This window comes from Cyprinodon variegatus, unplaced genomic scaffold (assembly GCF_000732505.1).
Source record: "Cyprinodon variegatus isolate N-32 unplaced genomic scaffold, C_variegatus-1.0 Scaffold711, whole genome shotgun sequence".
Taxonomy (NCBI): Eukaryota; Metazoa; Chordata; class Actinopteri; order Cyprinodontiformes; family Cyprinodontidae; genus Cyprinodon; species Cyprinodon variegatus.
In genome coordinates, this window is record NW_015151164.1 from 277731 (window position 1) to 291830 (window position 14100).

Sequence of the window (14100 nt, forward strand, 5' to 3'; positions counted from 1 at the left end):
GCTCTTGATCCATCTCTCCTGTTACCAGTACAAACCCGTCAGAGTGGGACCACCTGTGAATCTCTCTTTAGAAGTTGGTCATAAGTCTAATATTTTTTCCTCGTCCTCCTCAAATTTTCATATATGCCGGGTGACTCAGCATCACTAACCACTTTGTAATATCCTTTGTTAAAGACGGCCCATCCTTTTCAGCTGCAGAGGTCAAATATGTGCAGTGTTTAATGTGGGTCAGTTCTACTTCTATTCATATATCTGCCTGTGGTTTTACTACATTTCTTTCCTCTGCCACCACCTAAGCCCCATTTGAACAGGAAACCAGGAAACAGCAGCTTAGGTTATAAGGAAAACTTAGATATGAAAAAATGAATAATAAAAAAAGAGAAATCCTCTAGACTTAAGGTAAAAGAGGAAAACAAACTACTAACACAAAAAAACCACATGGGTGAAGATATAAGCGTGGAGAAGGGAAGAAAAACGGAGAATAAAGGCAGCAGGTACTGATGCTGCTGTTTGGGTAGCAGCAGGTGAGCGTTACCATGGAAACAAAGCAATGCCATGACATCATAATTTTCCCCAGATGCTTGGCATTGTCTTTTGCTTTTCTATGGAGTATTTTTCAGTCTTTCAGTTTTCTTTATGTCAGAATAAAAGGGATTTCAATCACTTAATTGTCAGAGGAAGAGTGCAAAAACAGCAGTGTTACAGTGGGACACGCATTGATATTTAGCTGATGACTGATCTTTAGAAATACAAAAATCATCCAGGAAAACCTGGTACCCCTCTATCCAGGTTTACTTTTTATCTTAATCACAGGAATCTCAAATAAATGTATAATATACACCTAGAAGTAAAGATGATTATCAGAGTACATGTTTAGCACTCGAAATAATTTTTCTTTTTGACCCCTAAATGTCACCATAAATGTAGTCATCTTTAAGTGCTGTGCTGGCCCTCTTTAGAAGCAGACATTTCTACAAGCCATGTGTCTGCAACACAGATAAGCCACACCCAGAAATTCATTGCACCCAGCGGAAATCAGACTGCTGCAGGCTCTGCTGATGTAGGTCAATTGACTGACATCTTCCTGACCTCCACTGATGTGTGTGGACATATAGGGTACAAGGGGGTGGGGCGTGGCTCCTCACGCTCACTTACACGCATACAATAATCGTAAACAACCTAAAAACCTCTGTTCTCATCTCTCTTCCACAGTGTAATCACATTTCAACCCTCTGCAGCATAGTAAACCATGTGACCAGGCATGCAAATACTAACATACAGTAAATGAAAGACAGATCTCTTTGGGTCAGGAGCTCTTGTGACTCCAGCCTGACCACAAGAGGAGACACAACAGCCTCAAGCAGTTTCCTTCTCTTCACCTAAAACATGTCCTTAAAGCCAAGATAGAAGAGTGCTGTGATTATTGGACCTTGAGGGAAAAGCATATCTACTACAAAATCTACAACTGTTATCATTATCTCTGCATAAACCACAATTGTTATCAGCTACACAACATCTGCACCCTTTCTCTCTGAGAATTTCCATTTCAGTCACTGACTACTCCATATAAAACAAGATGTAGGTTGATGGTTCTGTCGCAAACAGAACCAGTAACACAGGCTGCATTACCTTACTAGTAGTGCGACTAACAACTCAAACATGACGTAAGCATAAAGGTTGTTACCAGCTTAAGAAACTAAGTTATTCAGCAGCTTTTTTGCATGTACGGGAAAATGGGTTTTAGTTCTAAACAAATACTGATGTCCACACTTCTTAATTTCTCCCATTCAAAGGATTTGTTAGGATCACTGGCTGCCTGTGTGAATGTGAGAAAGGTAGCACTATTTGCACAAACATGGCTCTGTGACCTCTGGTGCTTATTGATATTCTGTTTGCATCAGCCTTCAACACAGCCTGTTGAGCCGATGAATTCTCCCCTCTACCTCAGTTCCTGCTTACGTTTTTTTTTTTTTACTTTGGGGGGGTACAACCTCCAGTGAGGGAAAGATCTGCTAAACTGTTGCATGACAACATGAAAGATAAGTCAAAAAAGTTAGACAAAGAGAGAAACAAAAGTTGCTTTCCTATCAAAGTAAAATAAAAACATTCTAATGCTGCATATAAAACAGCTACTTGATATAAACATTTTTTAACAAGTAGTTATAAGATAAAATGATCAGTGGATGACGGTACCTGTATGAATAGAAAGAATATGCAGTGATACTATGTAAAATAATGTAATATGTCTCTGGATATGTGTTGTAAGCTATGTGGAACATGCAGTGCTGAATAAAGTCAAGGGCTTTTGTTATAATTTTCCCACTTCCCCTGCCCTTACAATAGCAGCACCAACAAGGAACACTGAAATAAAGCAAAGTTTAAATGAGTAAATCTGAAAAAATAATCTGTTCGTACAATTTACAAGAAAGTTAAAGTTTTTTTTACATTAAATAATTATTACACAGACCATAATGAACAATACATGATATAAACAGAGGTCAAAGTAAAACTCTAATACATGTTCTCACTTAATAAATGTTATAAAATCTGTTTTGACTGAAGTAAATCTAACAGTCAGGGAAAATATTTCTCTTTACTTTGCTGTTCATTCATGTCCTGTACATTTAAAGTTCAAGTATTTTTGGTTTAAATGGTGACAAAAGTTATGCACAAACATTAAAATTTTTCTAAAAAGCTTATGTTAGCAATTAGTGTGATTGTCACCCACCTTGTCACACTTTAGGTGTTAATCTGTGGTACGCCTCTTTTGTTTGATTGTTAGGGGGAGAAATATGATAAGAAAACATTTAAATATAGTAGAGACTTTGATTTAAGATTTAAATTTGCTTAAAGGGTTTTTATATCATATTGTGCACCGAAAACAAATATGATTGTGCCACATGCCAAATAAATTTGTCACTTTGTATCTAAGAATCTGGTCAATTAAAAATTATTCAGCAGCAGCCCTGTACAACTTCTGTCTTACTGGTAATTTTGCTTAATATTTTCTTAAGCATTTAACTAGAGCAGCAGGGTAGGTAGTTATTTTCTGCTCTAAGGGCGACATTACACGTAGTACACTCAATGTCTCCTCTCTCATCCCTTGCAAAATTTACAGGACAGTAATCCACACTCGATGTTTGTAGGATCTGTCTTTACATCAGCTTTTAAGTTTTAAATGTACCAGAAACTTCACTAACCCAGTGTCTAAACTGCTGTCTGTTTAATCTGTTTGTTTGGAAAAAGATGCGTTTGTCTCCATTATCTGTAAAGCATAGACTCGACTCCTATAGCTGATGTACAGACCCCTCATTCACATGCTTCCTCACTTTTTTTGCCAAAAAAAGCCATTCTATTCATTTGGCTATCTCCACTGGCTCTGTGGAGTTTAGAGTGAAGGACAGATCCCCACTGTTGTCCTTCAGATATGCAGCAAAAGTACCTTGTAATTTTTTTTCTTTTTTCTTCCTTTGGCACATTCTTCTCCTTTGACTATTTGAGCCGATGTAAGGAGTAAATTTCTCCACTGTGACATTAATAAAGACAATCAGTCAATCAATCAATCAATCAATCAATCAATCAATCAATCAATAATTGAATTATAATTTTGATGCCAAAGTAATCAGCAAACAGACTGAATAGTTATTGATATTTTAGTGTAGTTTACTGCTTTTTTAAATGGTCATTTCTAAAAATAAAAAGTTAAATAAAAAAGATCATAGGTGCTACTGTTGTTTCAGAGATTAAAAGATTTTTTTTAGGTCATCCAGAGGTCAAACATCCCCCCATTGAGCTCCGAATTACATCAAAATAATGTACCCTACTTTTTAAGTGGTACTTCATTGGTGCAGGCAAAACTTGTTTGTGCTTGGTTTTTAAGATAGATTTATTTTATTTTTTATTGCAACCGCTGGCGTCACCATCCCAGCAGACGCTAGTGCTGTGCTTGTTTCCTGATATAAAGTTATTGCATAACATCACATGTCATTCCAACTTAACATCACTGACTAATGCGGAATTGTTCCTTTTAAAAAACCTTTGAATCGCCCTAGGGAGACCATTTTTTTTTTTTTTGTATAACCCCCAAGAGCCCTGAGAAAAAGAGTCCGCTTTGCTTCATCCAGACACAGCTCTGATTCAGTCGGATTCGGCGGCACTTTCTTGTATATCTACCTCACAGAAATCACCGCTGCTGGGCAGTGTGCAGTGACAGACCAGGCTCTGTGCTGGAGGTGGGCGAGGATGAGCAGTGTTTCCAGGACTAAAGTAAAAACGGCTTTTTTTAAAGCCACCTAAAGACCTCTTGAGAACATTCCTTATTTCTACCTTTTTTCTACATTATTTTCTCTGTATTCCATTTTAAGTGGAAAAAAAGCTTAGCCTGCAACCAGTCCCCAATTGGCAGCCATGTCAGGATTGCATAGAAAAGTTCAGATTTTTTAACTTCAGCAATCACCGCTCCTCCCTCTCCATGTGGTGCTGTTGTTTGACAACACCTTAGCTCTAGTAACATGGGTTGAGGGAGGAACAGTGAACGCTCTCAAAGCATGGAGTTCAGCACTGGCAGCTTCCCCACCCTTCACTGCGTGGTTTGTATAGGGATTCTATGTGAATCCACCACAGTCATCAATTTCCACAGTTTCCATCACCTTCAGTTTGAACGCACCATAAGACCACTGCATAACATCAAAAAACATAACATACATGCACATACAATAGCTAACCATGAAACATGGTAATGCAAGATAGCAAAGTACAAAAATGTACCTAAATTCACCATCATTGATATTATTCTAAGTAAGGTAATGAATTGGTTCATCTTGGGCTGACCTGATGTAAAAAAAAAAAAATAAGCCACAAAATGTTTAAAAAACAAAAGAGAGAAAAGCAACAGAGCAGAAAGCAGCTGATGAAATGTTTTTCATGAGTTGTATAAGATGTTCATAAAGCTCAAGAATACAAAAATGTTAACTTATTTAAAAAATGATTCGGGGATACATATTATAGTTTCCAACCTCATTTGGTAAAAGGTAATCATTGTTCCAACTCAGGCCCTAAAACATCAGGTTGGTTTCCATAAGATAACACAAAACTTCCTTTACATAGTTCAAATATGCTCTTCGGTGGGATTTAATGCTTAGCTTCCTTCTGTATGATAGATGTCTTCTGGTCTCAGGCGGTTACTGTCCACCTACACTCTTCAAAGGCCTTTTCCCTTCAAGCTTGCAGATGCAGACATTTGTGCTGACAGGGAGGACAGGCTAAATGAAATATATTGTTTTAGAGAGAGAAACCTCTCTATTGCATATGAGCAATAAATAAAGGGCAGGAAAATTGGAGTCAAATAAGAAGCAGGAAAATCCTACAAAGAGGGACAAGATAGGAAATAAATTTTTATTGAAACAGTTAAAGCAGCTGAACAAGGGTGAGAAGGACAGCTTCCAACATGAGTTGAAAAAGGACGTTTTAGTGTCGGATCCTGGTGCTTCAGGGTAGCAATAGTTGTCCTGTGATGATGGAGATGTCACCCACTGGTGAGAAGGCACAGCCAATCGGTTGACATCCCTTGGCCCATGTTAATTGTTTGTTAATTGTGTGTCATATGGAACATGTTTTACAAACAACCGAGAAATCTGATCATGTTGATATCATGAAGATGTATTTAGGGACTCAGGAGGACTAAATGAACTAGAAATATGCAGATTAAGATACAGTGATATGGATTTACTCACTTGTAGGCTAATTTAAAAAAAAAGCCAATTAGCTAGCAAACATGCTTCTATTTAAATGTATATGATTTTTTTTTAGCTTATACATAAACCAACTGAAATCATAAAAACCAAAATAAATCATAGATGATTTTATATATAAATATAATATATATGCAGTATAATCTCAGGGAATCTTGAAAGAAAAAAGTGAAAATAAATGAAGTATACAAACAGATCGAATGTCTTTTTACATACATCTGAATTTGATCCTAGTTATCACACAATGTAGTCAAGTTTAATATATTCAAGTTATTATATAACAGGGGAAAACACTCCCTTATAAAGTCACTGACTTGCAATAATAAAATCTCCTGGGTGACCATTAAGCATCAGTTGATAGTCTGTTTTACTGAATGATTCATTTTGCAGGAATCCCTCCCATTGAGCTTGCATGCAGTGAAAGTGTAGAGAAAATATCCTTTTTAACAAGCAGAAAGCTTTAACAAAACCTGGTTTAGTAATTTGCCATCTGCCATGACCAGCAGGTGTAAGGTCAACTCTTGGAGAAGACAAAACATACATATAAAAATCTAATGGTGACTTTAGCTCCTTTAGTGGCTTTTTCTAAGAAAGAAACAGCTAAACAGATAAGCCCTAAGCCTGCTTCAGAGTTCATACGATGAAAGAGTGTGTGTACAATTGGACATTTGTCTATGAGATACAGGTCTAAGTGCATAATCTATAAGAGAACATGAAATTATTGGCAGCAATAGCTCAGCCTACAGTAAATCCCCTTCCAGGACTGCCTCAGTGAAACAGAAAGTCAGGCCAGATGGAGATACTTTTAAAAATGAGAGAACAAAGTTAAAAGTTGGAATAAAAGCTCATAATTACCAACTTGGGAGGTAGAACAGTAACAGTATAGTGAGGAATATGGCCAGTATGTTGTCCAGCAGACTAAGCCTATAGAAGCCTAACTACAGAGAGAGCTAAACATAACCTAATTAGCTTTAGCTGTAAAAGCTTTATCAAAGAATAAAGATTCAAGCCTAGTCTTAAAGGTCGACAGGGTTTCTGCTTCACAGAACCAACTTATAATAGTGGTCTCTGGTTTACCCGGACAGAAGCTCTAAAACTGAAACATATGCTTCTCATTCTTCTAGAAATTCTAGGAACCACCAGTAAACCTGCAGTCTGGGATCAAAGTGGTGTCCGGAACACAGGAACAATCAGGTATCTAATGTAAGATGGGCTTTAATTACTTAGATCTTTATACTTTAATAAGGAGAATTGTAATTCTGGTTTGGATTTAGCATGGAGCCAATCAAGAAAATAAATCAGACAGATCAACCTAGGGCTAAAACATTTAAATCTAAACTTTTATCTTGAATGTTAAACCTAATCCCAGTCAAATTATTTAAGGAGTGTTCTCTTTGATTACTACACCCAGATCATAATTAAGCTACCCTTAGGAAAATGTAATGTAGTTCATGATTTTGCTTGGAAAACCTTCACTTGATCAAGGTAACAGGATATGTAAATACATTAGGGCTGAAACAATTAATCATATTAATTGTGATTAATCGATAATTGAAATTATCTTTAACTAATTCATTAATCGATTAATTGTTAATTGGAGTATAAAGACTGGAAGCCATGCATTTAGCTGACAGAGCAACCCACTTAGACCAGTAATTATAACAAAATTATATAAAAAATAGACGAAAATGTTGCATTTAACGTTATTTTAAAAAAAGAAATTGCCTGTCAATATGCACTATTCAGAACTCCTCAAGTGGAAATTGTTAGATTCACCTGGTTTAATTTCATAAAAAAATGTAAAAGCTTCTAACATAATCTCATGGACTTCCAAATAATAAAGAATTACAATAAACCCTGAATTGAAGTAACAAATGCTTTCACTAGTTATTTTACTATAACTTCTTGGTAGAATATTCCTATTTCTGTACATATCCTAGAGCTATGAAAAGAAAGTCCCAAGAACCTGTTCAACATGAGATTTAAATTAGATACTAGTCAAATACAGAACCAAGATATTTATACTTTATTAATGGCCTTCAATTTAATGCCATTCACAGTTAAGCTGCTTCTTAGTCAAAGGCTCTGATTAAAATATTTCCATCTTGTCCAAATTTAAAAGCAGAAAATGTAGACAAGTCTTTTCTGGTTCGCAAGAAATGCATTTTAGTTTATGTAACTGACTGGATTGATTGGTATTTATGGATAAATACAACTGCTTAATTTTTACCAAGTGGAAATATAAATACAATATAGTGAAGAGAAATGACCCAAACACTGAACCCTGCCAGACTCCACAGGTACCCCTGGAGCTCGAGGAAGATGAATCATTTACATGAGCAAACAAATCAGATTTAAATTAGCCCTGAGTTTCCTGGATCCCTACAACCCTTCTAAGCCTTTCTACGGGAATATTCTGTAGTGCTTGACTGAATTAAAAACAGCACTGTCATCCAACAGAAAAGGTACAGGGTCAAGTCTAGAATCTGATGGCAATAGAATAATATTAGTAACTTTCATCTATTTTTTTTACAGTGCTATAATGAGCTATAAATTATTTATGTGTAAATGCTAAATCAGTTCACAACCATCTACTAAAGAATTTTAGACAAGGCATAAAAATGAGAATTATTTATTTCATATATCATGTTATCTTGATCAAGTGAAGGTTTCCCAAGCTAAATCTTTTACTATATTACAGGTTCCTAAGCATAGCTTAATCATGACCTGCGATGTGCAGTGATCTAAGAGAACACTCACTAAATTTTGTTCTGGGATTGGGTTCAACATTTTAGCAGATTTTTATAGCTCAGAAAGTTTAAATGGACTTAAATGGTTTCTATTCGGGCTGCACAATGGAACAGTGGGTAGCACTGCTGCCTTGCAGCAAGAATGTCCGGATTGGATTCCTGGCCTGGGGTCTTTCTGCAAGCAGTTTGCATGTTCTCCCTGTGCATGTGTGGGTTCTCTCCGGGTACTCCGGCTTCCTCCCACAGAACAAAAACATGACTGTTAGGTTAATTGGCTTCTCTTAATTAACCTTAGGTTAGGGTTAGGTGCATGTATGGTTGTTTTTCATGTTTCTCTCTGTGTTACCCTGCAATGGACTGGCGACCTGTCCAGGGTGTACCCCACCTCTCCTCCATAAACAGCTGGAGATAGGCACCAGCACTCCTCGCGACCCCAGCTGGGTTAAAGCTGGGATAAAACACGACTGAAAATGGATGGATGGATGGATGGTTTCTGTACAAATCAGGATCTTGCTATCCACAATAGTTTTTCAATTACTAAGGATAAAGTAATCCCTATCAGAAGTAAAACTATTATATTCTAATAGAAATTATTTTGCTTCTAAAGAATCCCTCAAAGTCATTGCTTCTGTGTTTGCAAATACCTCAAACTGAACTATGATTGGACATTTGGCAATAGTGCTATTGCCAAAGTGCCACTATCGTATTAAGACCCTCTTTAATAATGATTAAATAGTGATGCATTTAAATAATGTACTGCCAACATCTTATTTAGTTTTATTAGTAGTCATTAAGAGTCGGTTTTAGTACTACAAATGAGTAGAGTTCTCCTCTCAAGCAGCAGAAATGCTGAAGAGCATCTCATTTAAATTCCACTGTTCTTAGAAAGAGACAGAAAGAATGAAAGTGGAAGGTTTACAGCCAAGTTAAACACATTTATTTCAGAGTCCTAATGCTAAGGGTAGCTGAAGATATGCAAACACATTAAACGAAATCTCTGGCTGAAGGGAGTTTAGACTAATTAGAATGAGGAACTAGGAGAAAAGATGATGCAGAACATAAGACTACAAGTTATTTGTATGTGAATGTATTGCTTTAGTTTCCCTAAAGCTGAGGTCACATCTCTTCCAACACTCCCTCCCTCCTCCAGCAGGGGTGGCAGATATGCTCAGAGATTCACTTTGCTACCTGGAGACCGACAGCCTCCCTGTTCAGCCAATCAGAGGCCCTGGAAAACAGCCTCCTGTTCCTCCATTGGTCCTCAGCTCCCTGGAGTTCATTCCTCTATCAATGCCTTGTCATTGTGTCGTCTGGTCCTGCCAAAGCCAATTATCCTGCCCCCTTTTCTTTTGTTCTGAGCTCTTTTTTCTTGTGGACCCCCTTCGCACATTTAACAGCGTAAACACACACCCACACACACACTGACACATGCATGCAAATCTCCTCTAGCTCTTCTGAATGTCACAATGGAGTCTGGGAACCAGGCTGAGCTGAAACTCATAGTAATGAGATATCTATATAGATCCAATCACAGCTAACCCTCATATCCAAAAATTGTAAATATTTTTACTTACGTATTTATGTCTTGTTTACCCTGTAAGAACATCCAGTTTTAATAAAAGGCATGTGAAATTCATCTTCGTAACATCTGAAAGTCTAAAAAATGCTGAAACTGAAAAATATAAGAAAGATGAATAAAAACAGAACAAAATATACCATCTGAAATATTATTGAAAGTGAAATTTCTAAAAACATATATAGCTTTATAAAAATCAGTGACACAAGGTTAAAGGATCATAACTATGTGTTTTCAAGGAGGTTTGTCTATTTAAAATCTCAGGCATTTGGCTGAGTGCACCCCTGACTTTCGAAGTAAGAGAGAAGACTGAAAAAGTCATCTGAGGGCTTCAGAGAGAAGATTATAGCAGCTTATCAGAGTGGGGAATGGATCTTAAGAATACCCACGCACATGTGAAGTTATACAAACAAATTAACACTGAAAACTGATCTCAACATTTTGCTTTCTATAAAATAATCTAGTCTAATCTAGAACTAAGACTAAAAGCAGGATCTGGAAGGTTTTCGTGGTTGGTATTTTTTTAACAGAAGATACTAAAACAGAATCTTTTTTGACACCAGAACAGATGACATGTTTGGCATAAAGTAAACAGAGGATTTCAAGAAACTAATCTCATGCCAACAGTGTAAAACATATAGATGGATGTGTCATGGTTGGGAAATTTGCTGCTGCAGCAGGACCTTGCCAGTTCCCCATTATAGAACCAATTCTGATTTCTGTTGCTTGTAGATGGTGCTTAAAGAAAATGTAACAACGGCTGCAAAACTATTAAACCTGAAACAGATCTGGACAGTTTAATGGAGTAAAATATACCAGCAAATTGTCCAGGCACTGGCTTAGGAAAAGAAATGCAATGTTGGGTTTTTATATTTCTCTCTTAAGCTTAATTTATTCCCCTTGCAGAATCTAGCAAAGAGGAATGAGTAGTAAAGATAACTCTTCTTTTTATTTTAACATGTAAACATTTATTAAACTGTAAAAATGCTCATTTTTTCAGAAACCCCTATTGAAACTGAGACTAATCTGAGTAGCTGCTAGCAAGCCTCAAATACAAGTCTTTGTGTGATCAGTCAGAAAGCTGTCCTCTATCTACATATAAAACATTTCAATTCTGATTATCTCTATAAATGTATTGTATTTTAATGATCTAACACATTCCTTGAAAGATGTAACTGAAAACAAACACCTCGCATCATGACTGTTTAATGCTTGATTTTGTTAACCTGGGCAGCAGTTATCCACATGCTTGCTCTTTTACAAATGATGCATAAGGCCGCAAGAACAAGTGTATTGTAGCACCACACATAGAGGCAGATCCCTGTTAAAATAGCCCAGACTTTCCTGCTACTTCAGCAGGCAAACATAAAAAACGAAACAGTAATTGGGAGGCACACAGAAAAAAAAAAATAATAAAAATGTTCTGTTCCCTCATTAAAAAAATAAGGTTTAGAGGCCTGTGTTTTTAGTTTAGAGAGTTAGGGTTTTCAGTGAATCACTCTCAGTATAATCAGATGTTTTGTTGACTTATTTTCTCTTTTTTTAATCTAAGTTTACTCTTCGTTACATAATTTCTTTAGTACTATTTAAACTGTTGCTACCTCATAAAATATATCAAAATAGAATGGAATCCCTTTATCGTCCCACAATGGGGAAATTGTGGTTTTACAGCAGCAAAAGTTATATCAGAAGTGGTCACACAATGTGGACCTTAGAAAAAGTGTATAAAAATAACAGAATAGGTGATAGAGTTAAGAGAATAAACAAATAAAGTATTGTACTGAAAATTATAACCAAAACTTTTAATGTATTTTAAAGGATGGAGTAGCACAAAGTAGCGCATAACAGGGTAATCCAAGAAAAATAAGATATTCTTTTCTTTTTACAAATAAGATCTGAAAAGTGTGGTGTGCATATGTATTCTGCCCTCGTGTCAATACTTTGCAGAAACTAACCTCCAGGTAGATCCACATATTGTAAGTCACTCGCTCTGCAGAATCTATACATGTAGTAACCATAGCCATTTTTAAATTTCTGAATAATCACACATTTATGTGTACCGTGTTAGAGCATGGTTCTGTCAAGAACTTATTCAGCAGAAAAGAACCCAATAGTTTTATTTCTGTTGCAGAAAACACTTTTTCTCTTGATACTGTATATGTGGAGGCATTTTAGGTCCTATTTTCTCACAAACTCTACAGCCTTTAACAGAACAGATGTGATTGTAATAAAGCAAGATCGACTCTGTTTACTAACTTTTACCTTTTCAGTTCCTTTTAATTGGGGGTATCAAACATTTTTAAACCTGTAAATATTGAGACACTGCATTCTCTTTCTTTAAAATATAATTGTTTGACTATACTAACGTTTTAAAGTTATAGGCAACACATTTTTCACAACTCTGCTCAGTTTCTGTTACCCACAGCACAAGTTTAAATTAAGTTACTTAATTCAGGACCATTAGAATAAACTGCAGAACCATTGTTTTAAATCTCAGTTAATAGAGTTATATAAGGCGAGGGTGGGGGTTAACACATTGAGTCTAAATCAGGACTGTTTCTAGTTTTACTTAAAATGTCAAGAACTGTTCATCTACATTTCTTAGCAATTTGGAAAATGTAAACATTTTATTGTGAGAAAGAACAGCAAAACAAAGCTGCTCTTGAACTCTATGTTCCTGTTGCAGCTAAAAGTAGCTGTGTGTAGGTTTAAGTGGTATGGTGCTTTTGGTGCCACACCCTTTACTTCCCAGCCAACCCAACCCATTCAAAAGGTTGTTTTAAGATGATCTGTTCCAGAAACATGCTGATACTGCAGAGAAAGGACATGTCAAGAGAACAGAAAATTACTTCATAAAAAGAAAACTCTTTGAAGGAACATCAGACCACCTTTAAATTGGAGAATATCAAAAGAGAATGGGGGGTTTCATAGGAAAAATGAAATGCCACATCATTTGATAAAAGGAAAATTAAATTTACAAAAGGACTTAATTCAACGACAGAGAATGTGGATTGGTAATAAAATCATATGCACTAGGATAGTCCAATTTGCTGAAATGTTATTGAAGCGACGAAGAGTTTGTTTGTTCCCCACCTGCTATAAGTATGGTCCATATGAGATGCCACAAGGTGAGCGGGGGGTAGGTGGTATCTCCTCCCTTATCCTGTTCAGAGCATTAGTAGCTACCTTTGAACACGTGGAGAAAATGGTTTGTAGCCCTCGTTTAATGAAAGAAAAACACACAATGGCTACTGAAATAATCTGGCAAAAGTAATAAATACAAATTTTATGAAAATAAACAGATAAAAGTCAGACATTGATTTTCAACCATGCTTCAAGTGAATGATTTTAACAAAACAGGCCTGGATAAAAATATTGGTACCCTTACCTTGATATTTTGTTTTCTAAACTTTTTAGGTAGTTACTGCAATTAAATGATTTCTGTAAATGTCAATGAGACTTCTGCTCCTCTCAGCAGGTTTTTTTCTCTCTCTCCTCATGAGGAAGCTGCTTCATTCTTCCTAGGTTTGAAGGAAGCCTTTTCCAGATAGCATGTTTCAACTCCTTCCAAAGATGCTCAGAAGGATTCAGGTCAGGGGTCATAGAAGGCCATTTTGAATTGTCCAATATTTTCTTCTTAGCCATTCTTGGCTGTTTCTAGCTGTATGTTTTTGGTCATTATGCTGTTGACTGTCAGGTGAGACCAAGCTATCGGACTCTGACCAGCACTTTTCTCTCTAGAATCCCTTGATAGTGTTGAGATTTTTTCCTACAGAGATTAAAGATAACATGTGCAAAGCAACTGAGAGCATAACAGATTCTCCTGCATGTTTCAGATTAGGAAAAGTGTTTTTTTCTTAATATACTTTATTTTTCTTTCTGTTCACATAGAACTGGTGTGCCTTGGCAAAAAGTTCAGTTTTTGACATTCTCCTGAAAGCTTTGCAGATTGTTAACATTTAGCTAATTTTAGCCTGGATTTTTGATTATTCGTTTTCAACAATAGTGTGTCCACTTTGTCTCA